Source organism: Lactuca sativa, chromosome 8, assembly GCF_002870075.4.
Source record: "Lactuca sativa cultivar Salinas chromosome 8, Lsat_Salinas_v11, whole genome shotgun sequence".
In the NCBI taxonomy this organism is placed as follows: Eukaryota; Viridiplantae; Streptophyta; class Magnoliopsida; order Asterales; family Asteraceae; genus Lactuca; species Lactuca sativa.
In genome coordinates, this window is record NC_056630.2 from 202,024,807 (window position 1) to 202,039,186 (window position 14,380).

General features: G+C 36.4%; 1 non-coding gene across 1 annotated transcript; it reads right to left on the reverse strand.

Moving 5' to 3' along the window:
* Nucleotides 1–13,110: 13,110 nt before the first annotated feature.
* On the reverse strand, nucleotides 13,111–13,217 carry LOC111914977 (small nucleolar RNA R71). Its single transcript, XR_002858000.1, has one exon. It is a non-coding gene; the product is annotated as a small nucleolar RNA R71 (small nucleolar RNA).
* Nucleotides 13,218–14,380: the final 1,163 nt, after the last annotated feature.

Consider the following 14,380-nt stretch of genomic DNA (forward strand, 5'->3'; position numbering starts at 1 on the left):
AACCTAGTAGAATAAGTGTCCACTTTTTTACTATTAATTTTTTTACTGTTTCCATATTAGGTATTCCATATTAATTTTTTTAACAATCAACCTAGAATAAGACATCACTTCCCTTTTGAGTCTCAAGAAAATGCAAAACCTTGCAGTGACACTGTTACCTTTAGGTTTACCAATCCAATCTACATGTCACATTCCTTAGTAACTGATTCACTAGGATCCATCAAAGGCTCTATCTTTCTGCTGAAGAGAACTGTCCCCTTTGATTACTGATAAATTGATGGTCATTCATATTTTCTTTATCTATCCCCTCAAAATGAATTGTATCTCAATTATTGCAGTTTCAAACTGAGAAGAAGCATTCAGATTGTTTGGATGTCTTAAGCGAGACACATAACAAAGCCTCAGATCAAAAGATCCAGATTGGTGCTGATCCGAGTGATGGTTACACAAAGCACATTTTTAGAGGCTAGATGCAGGTAGTCTCTCTCTTTCTCTATCTCTTTTTTTTAAATAAATTTGGTTCTCATTGTTGGCTTCCGAATAGCTTTTATTAATCCTTGTAATTATATTTTTATCTTTTTTCTATCAGATGTGCATCCTCAGTTTAGTCCTTGATAAGTGCCTAAGGCTGCTTGGTTTTGAGTCGGCAGCACCTTGCGATACCTCTTGCAAACTCAGGTATGTAGCTTTATTATTCCGAATAACTCTTGTTTTCTAGTATTAGAAGATCATATGTCTTGATTTCATGCATAACGATAGAGAGATATTGTAGCATCTTTAATAGAGCTATGTAGCATTATAATCCTTCAAATGTGATGGAAACATATGAGGTGCAGCGAATAAGCAAAGAAAACTCTTAATCCCAATGATGTCAATAATCTTCCAGAAACTAAAAATTTTCATTGTTTGTACGATGCATGATATATTTGCATCCCATGCTATATTATTTAGATGCTTTAACTTTCATTAATTGGTTTTAATGTTGGTGTTTAGTAATTAAACTCAATTTATTCCTCTTTTTATTAACAAATTTTATTTATTCATGATCTTCAGCTATCTTCTGCTTGTGGGCGGCTTGTAATTTCAAGTGATGTAGTCTGGGATACTCTTTCCACTGAATCAGCTCTGGAATGCAGTCGCGGATTGGCTCCGGAATCAGCAGCAGCACAAATTGTCAAAGTACGAAAACAAAAAAATGTCAAATTTGTAACAAAATATTATGCAATGGATTCTATTTTTGTATGACATTAAATTTTATGAAATGGATTATATTTTCTGTATATGATATTTTATTTTCTATTATGATGCATTAAATGCAAATTTAATTTGAAAATTAGTAAACCTATAAAAAAAATATTTTTTTAAACATTTAAAATTATGATACGCAAAAATGTGTGTCATCTTCATTTATGACATGGCCTTTCTTGACAGGGGCTTTCTTGATACGCATTATGTGTCATTAACACGCGCATCGTAAGGTTATGACACGCGAATGCGTGTTGTCTTCCTTTATGACAGGGCCTTCCTTGATACGCATTGCGTGTCGTAAAGGCGCGTCGTAACTACGCGTCGTAAATGAGCGTCGTAAAGGCGCGTCGTCTATAGACGACGCGCAAAAGCGCGTCGTCTCTCTTTATGACAGGGCCTTCCTTGACGCGTATTTGCGCGTCGTCTGAGCCATTTACGACGCGCAATGAGCGTCGTGAAAGGCTGTTTTTCTAGTAGTGTTTTTAGGTTTGTTGTCATTAAATAGTATCATAAAATACTCCAATTGTATTTTAAACTTTATGTTTGGCTCTAGCATTCCTATATGGTTGGTAAGTTTCAGACTTGTTGCAACACCATATTCACTCCCAAACACACGTTGGTCATATCTCAAATAAATATAGTTGATTAGGCTATATTTATTCCACACATGACTACATAACTGTCCAAGTTTGATGGTAATGTTCAACATCCAAAAACTTTTATCCTGTTCTTCTTATGATACTTGTTCTAGTATATATATATATATATATATATATATATATATATATATATTCTAGATGTACTTGTACTTTTAAAAAATGTTGTTATATTTTAAATATAGCTCTTGGTCAGAGTATTTTTATCCCAATGTATTTATAGTTGTATATCTTTTATGTTTTGATATACTGAGTTCACTATAAACAATGCTCTGATACCAATGTATCACACCCCTAAACCGAATTGGCGAAAACATTCGGGGGCGTAGGACGTCATGTCAAGTATCACAACACATGCAATATAGTAAGCAAAGTAAAACAACCATTGCATTAATAATGTATAAGTTTTTACATCAGTTCAACATTTGGATATTTAACATCAAAAGATAGGTACAGTTAAAAGACAAAAGACGCAGCACGATACTAGGCTGCCTTCTTGCAAGCTCCGGAAGTGTACCTGTCTACTGGATTCCTGAGAATACAAGTTATTTTGAAAGATAGGATCACAATTAAATGCTGGTGAGATCATAAGCATAGTTATGGTTGTTTAGTTTTAACAAAATGACTGAGTTCACTCAAGAAATTCCTATACTTCCTGCTTTACAACTGAAAAGTAGTTTTACTCCATAAAACCGTTTTGATTAAGCGTTATTGTACTTATAACCTATTTAAACATAATTTTTATCTTTCATAAAATTATAGGGAGTAAAATCCCCGTTTAATTTTGAAAGTAGTTTTAAATCACCATAAAACCGTTCCTTTGTTTGTAGTTTTAAATCCCCATAAAACCGTTACTTTGTTTGTAGTTTTAAATCTCCATAAAAGCATTCCTTTAATTGTGGAAAATGATTAATGTAGTAGTATTTATTAAGCATGCACTACCGATGCCATCACGCCCCTAAAAATAAGATTATTAATATGGTTACCGCGTGATAAGTCTATAAACCATAAATCTACACTGCTGGTGTAATGACAACCCTGTAAATTAAGATTATTAATTAGGGTTAAAATGTGATAAGGTTGTAACCATGCTGATAGACTAGAATGAACACAACGACCTTCTGGCGTCGAAAAATAGTGAGGAGACATTCTGTCACCCCTTGGCCTTATCGGGTCGGATTGTAGCTAGCAGTCAGGGTGTGGGATTGTCAGTCCCGTATAGATCTATACACACGATGCCCACTCTCCCTCCAGGAGACTCTCGTTACAAAACGTGATACAACAAATGAACGGCTGTATCCTGAAGTAGAATTTCACATTTTTGGTTTATTTGTTTTAAGTAAGGATTGAATGTTATCCCTTTTCTTAATAAAGTGGCTTTAAACCTGGTGAACTTATCTAGTAAAATATGTATTTCATTTGTGTCATAAATTATAACTACTGTAATGTACATGTTTTATCTAACTAGAATGATAATTCATGAAAGTACCCCTCTGCTTAACATGGAGCAAAGGTGACTATATTGGATTGAGGTAACTTTTCCGTCCCTATATATATATATATATATATATATATATATATATATATATATATATATATATATATATATATATATATATACTAAATATAATTAAGAAAGAAACGACCTTCGGACAGATAACTTCGCCATAAATCCACATCCAAACAAGGAAAAGGAGGTAAGGCAACCCATCAGTCCTAAGTCCTTTAAGTCTTATATATATATATATATATATATATATATATATATATATATATATATATATATATATATATATATATATATATATATATATATAAAGATGATTTCTGGCCGTTATGCGATTAACGTTCATATATTTATCTAACATGTATAAGTAAGGTTTAACTGACAGTCGGATGGTTAATCCTACCCTAAGCCCACAACCAAAAAAGGAACAGGAGTTAAGGTGACATCAATGATCCTAAATCTGTTAAAGCTTATTTATACATAAATAACTATATGAGCGTGATTTAATTCAACTAAAGTTTTAAGAAATTTAAAAGACAGCTCCACGATGTATCTAATCTTTTAAAAGGTTTTAACGTGACTCTAAAAGACTTTACATGACTTAAGGTCATTTGGAGTCATTTGGAAATCTACTATTATTATCATAATCTTTAAAACATAAATAAAGTCTTTTCGGTGTGATTTGTATCACAAACAGATTATTTAACACAATTTGATTGTGTTCAACTTGTATTCCCCCCTCAAAAGCATTTAAAATTATTTAAAAGGTATATTATAGGGGTATGAACTCACCTTTGGTGGATGATTTGTTTGAATAGTTGAATAAGAGTGCTATACACATGAATGAAATCTCGAAGCACAAATGGATCCTAATCATCATATAATGATACATATAAGCACGATATTAGTGTATAAAACAACTAACATGCTAGGATAAGCAACCCTTGGACTAGGAAACACTTGAAATGAAGTGCTACAATCACATGTGATTGAATAAGGGACGTTCACAGCCACACTAAGGTGTGTACGGCCATGGGGTTCGTGGCCCATGAGTGTACGACCGTACACTCAAGAAGAAGTATGGAAATGAGGTGTTTTAAGGTCCTATCTAGCATCAAGGAAGTGTTCTTGTTCCCATGCTTAGCTTTAAGTAAAGTTTAAGGCCAACTATGAACATCAACAAGTGTTTACGGCCCTATGAGGTGTGTATGACGGTACAAGGGTCTACGGTCGTACACCCTTCATGTTCTTGCTAAGATGGTCGATTTTAAGATGAATAACTAGTGTTTCTAGCAGATAACAAGCATAGGAAGTAGTTACTCATGATTTGGAAGCTTGATGAGGGTTCACGGCCACCAAGAACTAGTGTGTCTTCTTGGTGAAAGATGAAGATCTAACCAAAGATGAAATTCATGGAATGAAAACATGGATCCTTCACTAGTTAAAGCAATGTAGCAACTAATCAAAGTAGGGAACACTTACTTCTTGACTTGGAAGGGTGAAAAGTGATGAATAAATGACTAAGTATCATTTATATAGGTGAAAGTTTACGGCCATAGATGGGTGTACGACCGTACACCCATGTGTATGTCCGTACACTCCTAAACCCATGTGTACGACCGTACACCCATGTGTATGTTTGGCCCGAATGCAACACTTATGACTTAGATAACTCATCCCTAAACCTTAACCTTAATTGTACTAGGCTGATAAAACTCAGACATACCCTAAACAACGCTAAAAGATAGCAGAATGAGTTTGACTTTGATTTAATTGAATGTTGTACAATATAGAAATTTCAGGTTGTCACAAATTTTCTCACTTACTTAAATAAAAACGATGTGCACTTAAAGAATTGTTCACTGTAGAAATGGCTAACGGAAAGATTGAGAGCACTAGTTGTATATACATAAGATGTACTCTAACTCTAGATAGTCATTTATTCCCGATTGACCCCATGTCGGTCTCAATTAAAAGTTTCGACATCATTATCGGCATGGATTGGTTGAGTCTTCATCGACATCGTGTGTTATGAAAAGGCCGTTTGCCTTAATCTGCCGTCTAGCGAAACTCTAGTTATCTATGGCTATAAACCCGACATGAACCTTCGCATCATCTCGAGCATTCAAGCCCAGAAGTACTTGTGAAAGGAAAGTCATGCATTCCTTGCTCACGTGGTTGATATGAGCCAAGAGATGAAAGACATAAAGAACATCCAAGAAGTACGTGACTTTCCCGACATCATTCCAGAAGAACTACCAGGATTACCTCCACAGCGTCAAGTCGAGTTCGTAATCGACTTAGTTCCAGGGGTTACCCCAGTAGCCAAATCGCCCTATCGTCTAGCACCAGCTGAGATGCAGGAGCTATCCCGTTAAGTTAACGAACTGCTTAACAAGGGCTTTATTAGACCAAGCTTCTCACCCTGGGGAGCTCTGGTCTTGTTCGTGAAGAAGAAAGACGGATCGTTCCGTATGTGCATCGACTATAGAGAACTAAACAAGCTTACCGTCAAGAATCGTTACCCTCTACCTCGCATAGACGATTTGTTCGACCAACAACAAGGGGCGAATTACTTTTCAAAGATAGATTTGAGATTTGGGTATCACCAGTTACGAGTACTAGGGGAGGATGTTCTCAAGACAGTCTTCCGAACTCGTTATGGACACTACGAGTTCGTAATGATTCCATTCGGATTGACTAATGTGCCTGTGGTATTCATGGACTTAATGAATAGGGTATGACGTCCTTACTTGGATCAACTCGTCATTGTGTTCATTGATGACATACTTATCAACTCTCGTAGTAAGGAAGAGCATAGTAAACATCTTCTTCAGATCTTGGAAACTCTATGATCAGAGAAGCTCTACGCAAAATTCTCAAAGTGCGAGTTTTGGATTCGAAGAGTCGAATTTTTGGGTCATGTTGTTAGTGAAGAGGCAATTCATGTGGATCCTTCCAAAATTAAGGCCATTGAGAACTGGTCAGCACCGAAGACGCCTATAGAAATTCGTCAATTTCTAGGCCTCGCTGGATACTATCGCAGATTCATTCAGAACTTCTCTAGGATCGCAAAACCGCTTACTACATTGACCCAGAAAGGCGTGGCCTTTGACTAGGAAGAGAAATAAGAAAAAGCGTTCCAAACGCTGAAGCAAGCAGTATGCAGCGCACCGATACTATCCCTCCCAGAAGGGATAAAAGACTTCGTGGTTTATTGCGATGCATCCAACCAAGGGCTTGGCTGTGTTCTGATGCAACGAGGTAAGGTCATCGCCTATGCCTTAAGATAGCTGAAGACACATGAATGCAACTACACCACACATGATCTTGAGTTAGGAGCAGTCATATTTTCTCTGAAGATCTTGAGACACTACCTGTATGGTACAAAAAGCAGTATCTTTACCGACCACTAGAGCCTTCAACATATATTCGACCAAAAGGAGCTCAATATGGGACAACGACAGTGGGTCGAGCTACTCAATGACTACGAATGCAAAATTCGTTATCATCCAAGTAAAGCCAACATAGTAGCTGACGCCCTAAGTCGGAAAGAATACTCTGGTCGTAGAGTCAAATCATTGACTATGACTATCCATTCACACATGTCCACACAAATTAAGGAGGCTCAACTTGAAGCCTTGAATCCTGAAAATGTAGTGGGTGAGTCCCTGAGAGGGATGGATAAAAACATGGAAGTCAAGGATGGCGGAGCCTTATATCTCATGGATCGGATCTGGACACCGAAGCACGGTGGTTTTAGAGACTTGTTCATGATCGAAGCGCACAACACTCGATATTCCGTCCACCCAAGTTTAGATAAGATGTATCTGGATCTTAAAAAGCTATACTGGTGGCCTAACATGAAAGCAGAGATTGCTACCTTCGTGAGTAAGTGTCTTACTTATGCCAAGGTTAAGTTCGAATACCAGAAACCATCAGGTTTACTTCAAAAACCAGAGATACTAGAATGGAAGTGGTAGCTGATCACAATGGACTTCATAACCAAGTTGCCTAAGTCAACGGGTGGTCTCGATACCATATGGGTGATCGTAGATAGGTTAACCAAGTCTGCACACTTCCTGCCTATCAAAGAAACTGATAAGATGGAGAAACTAACTAGAAATTACATTAGGGAGATCGTACGACTACATGGTGTTCCCATATCCATTATCTCTGATTAGATAGTAGATTCACTTCAAGGTTCTTGCAGTCGCTGCAAAGTTCCCTAGGAACTAGGCTGAACATGAGTACAACCTACCATCCGCAAACTGATGGACAAAGTGAGAGGACTATTCAAACTTTGGAAGATATGTTGCGAGCCTGTGTGATTGACTTTGGAAAGGCATGGGATATTCATTTACCCCTTGTCGAGTTCTCCTACAACAATAGTTATCACAAGAGCATAAAGGCTACTCCATTTGAAGTCCTCTATGGCCGTAAGTGCAGATCCTCTCTGTGCTAGGCTAAGGTGGGCGACACACAGTTAGCTAAAGGACACATTCCTGACAACACTCTCACAGGTCCTGAAATCATTCCGGAAACGACAGAGAAGATCGTTCAACTCCGTGAATGATTAAAAGCCTCTAGAGACCGACAGAAAAAGCTACGTAGACAAGAGAAGGAAACCTTTGGAATTCCAGGTTGGTGACCATGTTCTATTGAAGCTCTCACCCTGGAAGGGCTTGATATGCTTCAGAAATCATGGAAAGCTAAATCCAAGATACGTAGGGCCTTTCGAGAATCTCGCAAGAATCGGCCCTGTACCTTACAAACTCAAAGTACCTCGTGAACTTAGTAACATACACCCTACTTTCCACGTCTCGAACTTGAAAAAGTGTCTGTCCGCGAGACTCTTGTAATCCCAATTGACGAGATCTAGATCAAAGAGAGCCTCAACTTCGTAGAAGAACTAGTAGAGATCATGGACCGAGAGGTCAAGCAAACAAAGCAAAGTCGTATCCTGATAGTGAAGGTTCGCTGGAATGCCAAGCGAGGACCTGAATTCACTTGGGAGCGCGATGACCAAATGAAACTAAAATATCCTCATCTTTTTTCTTAGTTATTTGTAATTTCTTAAACTCTAATTTCGGGATGAAATTCTCTCTAACGGGGGGATGATGTGACAAACCGAAATTTCTATCTTGTACAACCATTCAATTCAATCAAAGTCAGACTCATTTCCGCTATCTTTTAGCATTGTTTAGAGTCTGTTTAAGTGATCTAAGTCTAGTACATTCAAGGTTTGGGTTTAGGAATGAGTTATCTTAAGTTCATAGGGTTGCATTCGGGCCAAACACTCCTTCAAGAGGAATGTACGACCGTGCACTTCGGTGTACGACGGTACACCCATCATGGCCATGAACTCATGCCCACATATGAGTTATGCCCTCATTTCTAGTCATTTCTTACACTTCAAATTCAAGAAAAGTCAATTGTCTCTCAACTATCATCAATATTTTCACCTTGATCTCCCAAAACGTAAGCATTCCTTTCATTGGTTAGTTGATACATTGGTTTATCTAGTGAAGATCCATGTTTTCATCCATGAAATATCTCTTTTGGATAGATCTTCAAGTCTCCATCACTTTCACCAAGAACACCAATAGCACCTACTAGTTCTTGGGCCGTGAACTCCTGAGAAGCCTTCAAAAGTGTGAGTACCTCTTCTATCTTCTAGTTGAGCTTAAGAAACACTTTATTGCTAGCCTTAATCATCATCCAATGCAAGAACTTTAAGGGTGCATGGCCGTACACCACTCATATGGCCGTAAACCCTTGTTTGTTGCATGTCTTGGCCTCAAACACACCTCATGTCCCATTATAGGATCCTGAACACTTAGTAAATTCTAGTTAGAGCCATCAAAAACCTCTTTTTGCAAGTTCTTCCATGAGTGTACGGCCGTACACTCCATGACCGTACACTCCATGTCCGTATACATATGGACCGTATGCATCTTGGCCGTACACACCATTGTGTGGTCGTAAACCCCTTTAATGCAATCATATGTGATTGTAACATTTCAATATAAGTGTTTCCTAGTCCCTAAGGTGGTTTCCTTGCATGATTAGTTGCTTAAACACTAATTAAATACATATATGTGTCATTATATGCTTAATAGGATCCGTTGTGCTCGAGACTTCACTTGACACTTAGCATCGTATATTTGTCTTTCTTGCCAGATCACTCACTACAGGTGAGTTCATACCCTTTAACTTATCTTTTAAATGATTTTAAATGCTTTTATGGGGGGGGGGGGGAATACAGGTAGAACTATTATAGTTATTATATCAATTACATGTGATTCATAACTATCAAACAAGTGGATTTTCTTATACTTCAAACTGTTTTATCAAGCAAACTATTTCAAAACATTTTTATAAGCTGACATCAAGTCATCAATAACCATTCAAATGGTTAAAACTCCTTTATATGTTGAACTTCTTATTAAACTCTTTTAAACTAATATATTGTCAAAATCATGTCTATATAGATATAATTTTATAAACAAGGTTGAAAGCGATTAGAACTGATAACTCACTTTATTTCATGTTCGTTGTTTGGTTGTGGACTTAGGGTATCCAGTTGTTTGTCCGAGTGTCATTTGAATCTTAGTTATATATTATGTATATATGTATAGATATAAAAGTTCTTATGTCAGTTCAACACCTTTGGGTAGCAAAGGTGTACAAACATACTCAGTCATTCAAACAACATTACTAGTGAACTATAATAGGTATAGTTTCGGGTATTACTACTCACTATTTCTAGTACAATGAAACATACAAGAGTCAGTTCATTCAAGAGTCAATACAAACATACTATAATGAGAAACAGAAAGAACATACTATGTTGAGAAACTAAGAGAACATACACCACATAGAGAGAACATACTATACACTAGAACATACTATACAAATACAAGAACACTATAACATTAATGTGAGCCACTATTTCATGGCATGGAAATAAATTGCTATGTCACGTTTTGTAGCCAGAGTCTCCTAGAGGGAGAGCATGAATTTGTGTATAGATCTATACGGGATTGACCATCCTACACCTTGCTTCTAGCTATAGTGGGACCTACAGGTCTACGGGTGATGAATGTCATACCATTTTGATGTCTTCAAACATCGTATTTTACTAGTCAATAAAGTATGGTTGCAACTATATCACATTTTACCTTAATTAAAACAATCGTTTTAAGGTAGTTAGTACAACGGTAGTTGCTATATACAAATACTACAAGTACAACTTTATTATTTTCCCATTACATTCAAATTGTGATCTTCTCACAAAAACAGTAATGTAAACTATATTTTTGGTAAATGAAAGTCAGTCCTTGGGGAAAACACTCACTTTTACACAAATACAAACATCCGGAACAGTCGTGTCTTGGTAAAAGACTACATTTCAGTTAAAGTAGAAAATATAGGATTTTCTAGGAGATACAAACATTTACAACAAACATTTACAGTAAACATTTACAAACGCTTTGATACAAAACAATGACACTAAATACTTATGAACTCACCAACTTTAATGCCGATCTACTCTTTCAAAATAACTTGTATTCTCAGGTCACCAGTAGACAGGTACACTGGACTAGGTTTTGAGAAGACGGAGCTCATACAAGACTCGTATTTATTTTGATTATTCATTTTTGGTGTCTTATAACTATTCACAAAACACACTTGTATTAAATTATTCTATTAATTTAATGGATGATGTTGTTACTTGTTTACTATTATGCATTGTTGTGATACTGTACATGACGTCCTCCGCTCCAGAACGTTTCCGCCGTTCCGGTTTTGGGGTGTGACAACGTGGTGGTGAAATTTCCTTTATTATAAAATCTCGGACATTAGGTCAAAATTAGAGGCATGCATACGGTTCTCTAAGGTTAATTGCGACTAATAAACCCTTAGAAACCCAGAATAAATTCAAATTTCAAGAGAGCTCAAGGACTAAAGAAGATTTAGAATACATTCATCATTGATCTAGTTGGTTTTCTTATTATACTTATGTCTATCTTATTTTACTTAGATCTAATGTGTTTTTCTGCTACAATGAGAGGCTAATTACCTTTTACTTTTGTTTGGTGGAGATGAGCTTGATACTTCTGTGTTGATTTCGATAATTGATGGTTATTTTTGCTTTTAGTTGTGTTGATATATATAGACCCTAGCGTGTTTTACTTCTAGTTGATATTGCTTATATATCAGATTTGTGTGTTAATTGATCATATTTATTACATGACTCTATCTCCTAATTGTCTATGATCATCAGATAACTAGAGCTAGGATTAATCATATCTTATTTTAAGTAATTAAAACTAGTAACTTTAACTGTGTTAGAGACCCTGACTAGTATTAATTTATGCTTGGTTACTTGAATTGATCAAAGGAGAGTAACTGATATCATACATAGTTCAGTTGTGCTATTATCAATTTGGTTTGTAACTTGTGCATGATCATTGCTTTGTCATCATAAACTGATAGGCCTGGATATTTGATCATAATAGCTAGATAATTGGTAATTAGTATAATCTATCCATAAGAAATCAACCATAGGAGAAAGTGAAATCTGATCTAGACAAAAGTATTCTTTTAATTCTTGAATTTACTATGTTTTCACTGCTTGCTTGTTTTATAGTAGATATTAAGTTATTTTGATCTTGAAAAATCAGTAAAAATCCCTAATCATAGTTTCTTTAATAATTTAATTAGAAGTAGTCAATTTAATTAATTCAATTCCATTCTCTGTGATCGACACCCAACTTACATGAGCTATACTATAAACTGACTTGGTACACTGCATATAGGTGCATAGTTAGTTAGAGTTTGTTCGGTTATAAATTTTAAACTAAATAGGTACTTTTGCGCACGTCACGTTTTTTTGGCATCGTTGCTGTGGAATGACTTATTTGGTTACTAGTTTAATTGCTTTTAGTTATTCGATCCTTTTTTGTGGGGGTAAAACCCACAAGAAGTTAGTTTTTTTCAATTAGTTGATATTTTTTTTCTTTCTGAGATGTAACGACGTCGTGGTATCGCTTCAGTTATTTTTTAGTTTATTAATTTTTATTCCTTTTACACGTTTATGATTTGTTTTTGTTTTGTTGCAGTAATTTATGACCCGAGGATCTAAAACTTCTATCGTTCCTCCACTTCAAGACCTATAATCCACTTTTCACATAAAGAAGAAAGATAAGAAGGCCAACGAGTCAACAATCACTTTTCATTCATAAATTTTTTTTGAAAGCTTTATGAGGACACCAGATAAAAAGGGAATTGGATACGAACCAAAATCCGCTAACGAGGGAAGTTCAGATGATTTGGAAATTAAAAGCGAGGTTGAAGAGATGACAGACATTACAAGAATGATGATGGGAGACTACAAGAAGAGAATACATGAAGAACATGGACCAAGTCTAGTTCCACTCGAGATTCCAGCCGAGAGATGTTTCAAACTCAAGGGACACATTCTATCCATGCTCAAGGATATACCTTTCGCTGGGAAAGAGTATGAAGATGCTTTCAAGCACATTGATGAGGTCAAAGACCTTGCAAACTACTTTCATGTCCCTAATGTGCCAAGATAATCTGTGTTACTAAGGATGCTTCACGTCCATTACTACATGGGCTATTATTCGTGATGCTTTCATAGAGCAATTTAGTCCACCTTCGAAGAATTCAAATCTCAAAAAGAATATTGCTAACTTTCAACAAGAGGTGGGAGAGTCCTTATATGAAGCTTGCGGAAGATACAAAGGCTTGCTTAAAGGTTACCCTCAACATGATTTGGATGTTCAACAAGAAGTTTCCATCTTCTATAATGGAGTGAATGTAACTACTAGACAACTTCTTGACTCACAAAGGTCTATGATGAAGAAGGAGTCGACTACAATAAAATAATTAATTGAAGAATTTGCAAAGCACTCACGTGAGTACCACAATGCACAAGATGATGTTACAAGAGGAAAAGGAGATGGGGGAACGAGAACTTGGCTGCAATCATAGCTAAGCCAAATTCTACGGATAGGCAAATGACAAAATAAGATCAATCCATTCATGCTGTAAGAGTTGGGTGTAACAATTGTAGTGGTCTACATTTGACCAATGATTACGTTTTGGATGAAAATGGGAACAAGAGGGCGCAAGTGGTGATAAATATGATGAAGATTGGAGGAAGCCCAAGTAGGAGTGGTTACCATACGACGAATACAAGAAACAAAAGGATGAGAAGTATAGACAAACATGAAGTGGTTTCTATCAAAACGATCAAGCACCACCTAAATAGAATACAAAATTTGAGTCGGTACTTCATAGATTTATAAAAGCATCTAAAAAGAGGCATGATACTACTGATGCAAGTGTGAGAAATCATCAAGATTCCATAAAAAGCATAGAGGCTCAACTTGGTTAATTAACCACACTTGTCAATGAATGGTTACCCCAAAAATCAAGACCTAAAGTCCTAACCTCATGTCATGGTGATCTACACTAAAGAATAGGTTCATATCGAGCCAATAATGACCCATGAAGAACCTACAAGTCAATCCTAGTCGTGTGCAGAAGAAGAAAAGCCCGACTCCAAAAGATCAAAAAGTAAATTGCTCTCTGATGCTTCACCACATCATGGTGATATGACAGCGTCGTGGTCTCAAGCTGAAGAAAATTTTTCTCTTCTCAATTCGTTTCTGCCACCTTTTCCATTCCCCATCTCACGCAATCAAACATTCTCTGGAGCCTGAACAAAGGAAATTTATGGAACCAGTACTCTCACTCTCGATTAACACCCCATTCCTCAAATCAATGGAAAAAATTCCAAAGTTTGCAAAGGATGTAATGTGTAATAGAAAGGAGTTGGAAAAGGATTCAACAGTAGTTCTTAATGAGCTGTGTTCAGCTATAATTATGAAGGTATTACCAATCTAGATGGGAGATCTAAGTCAACTTACAATTC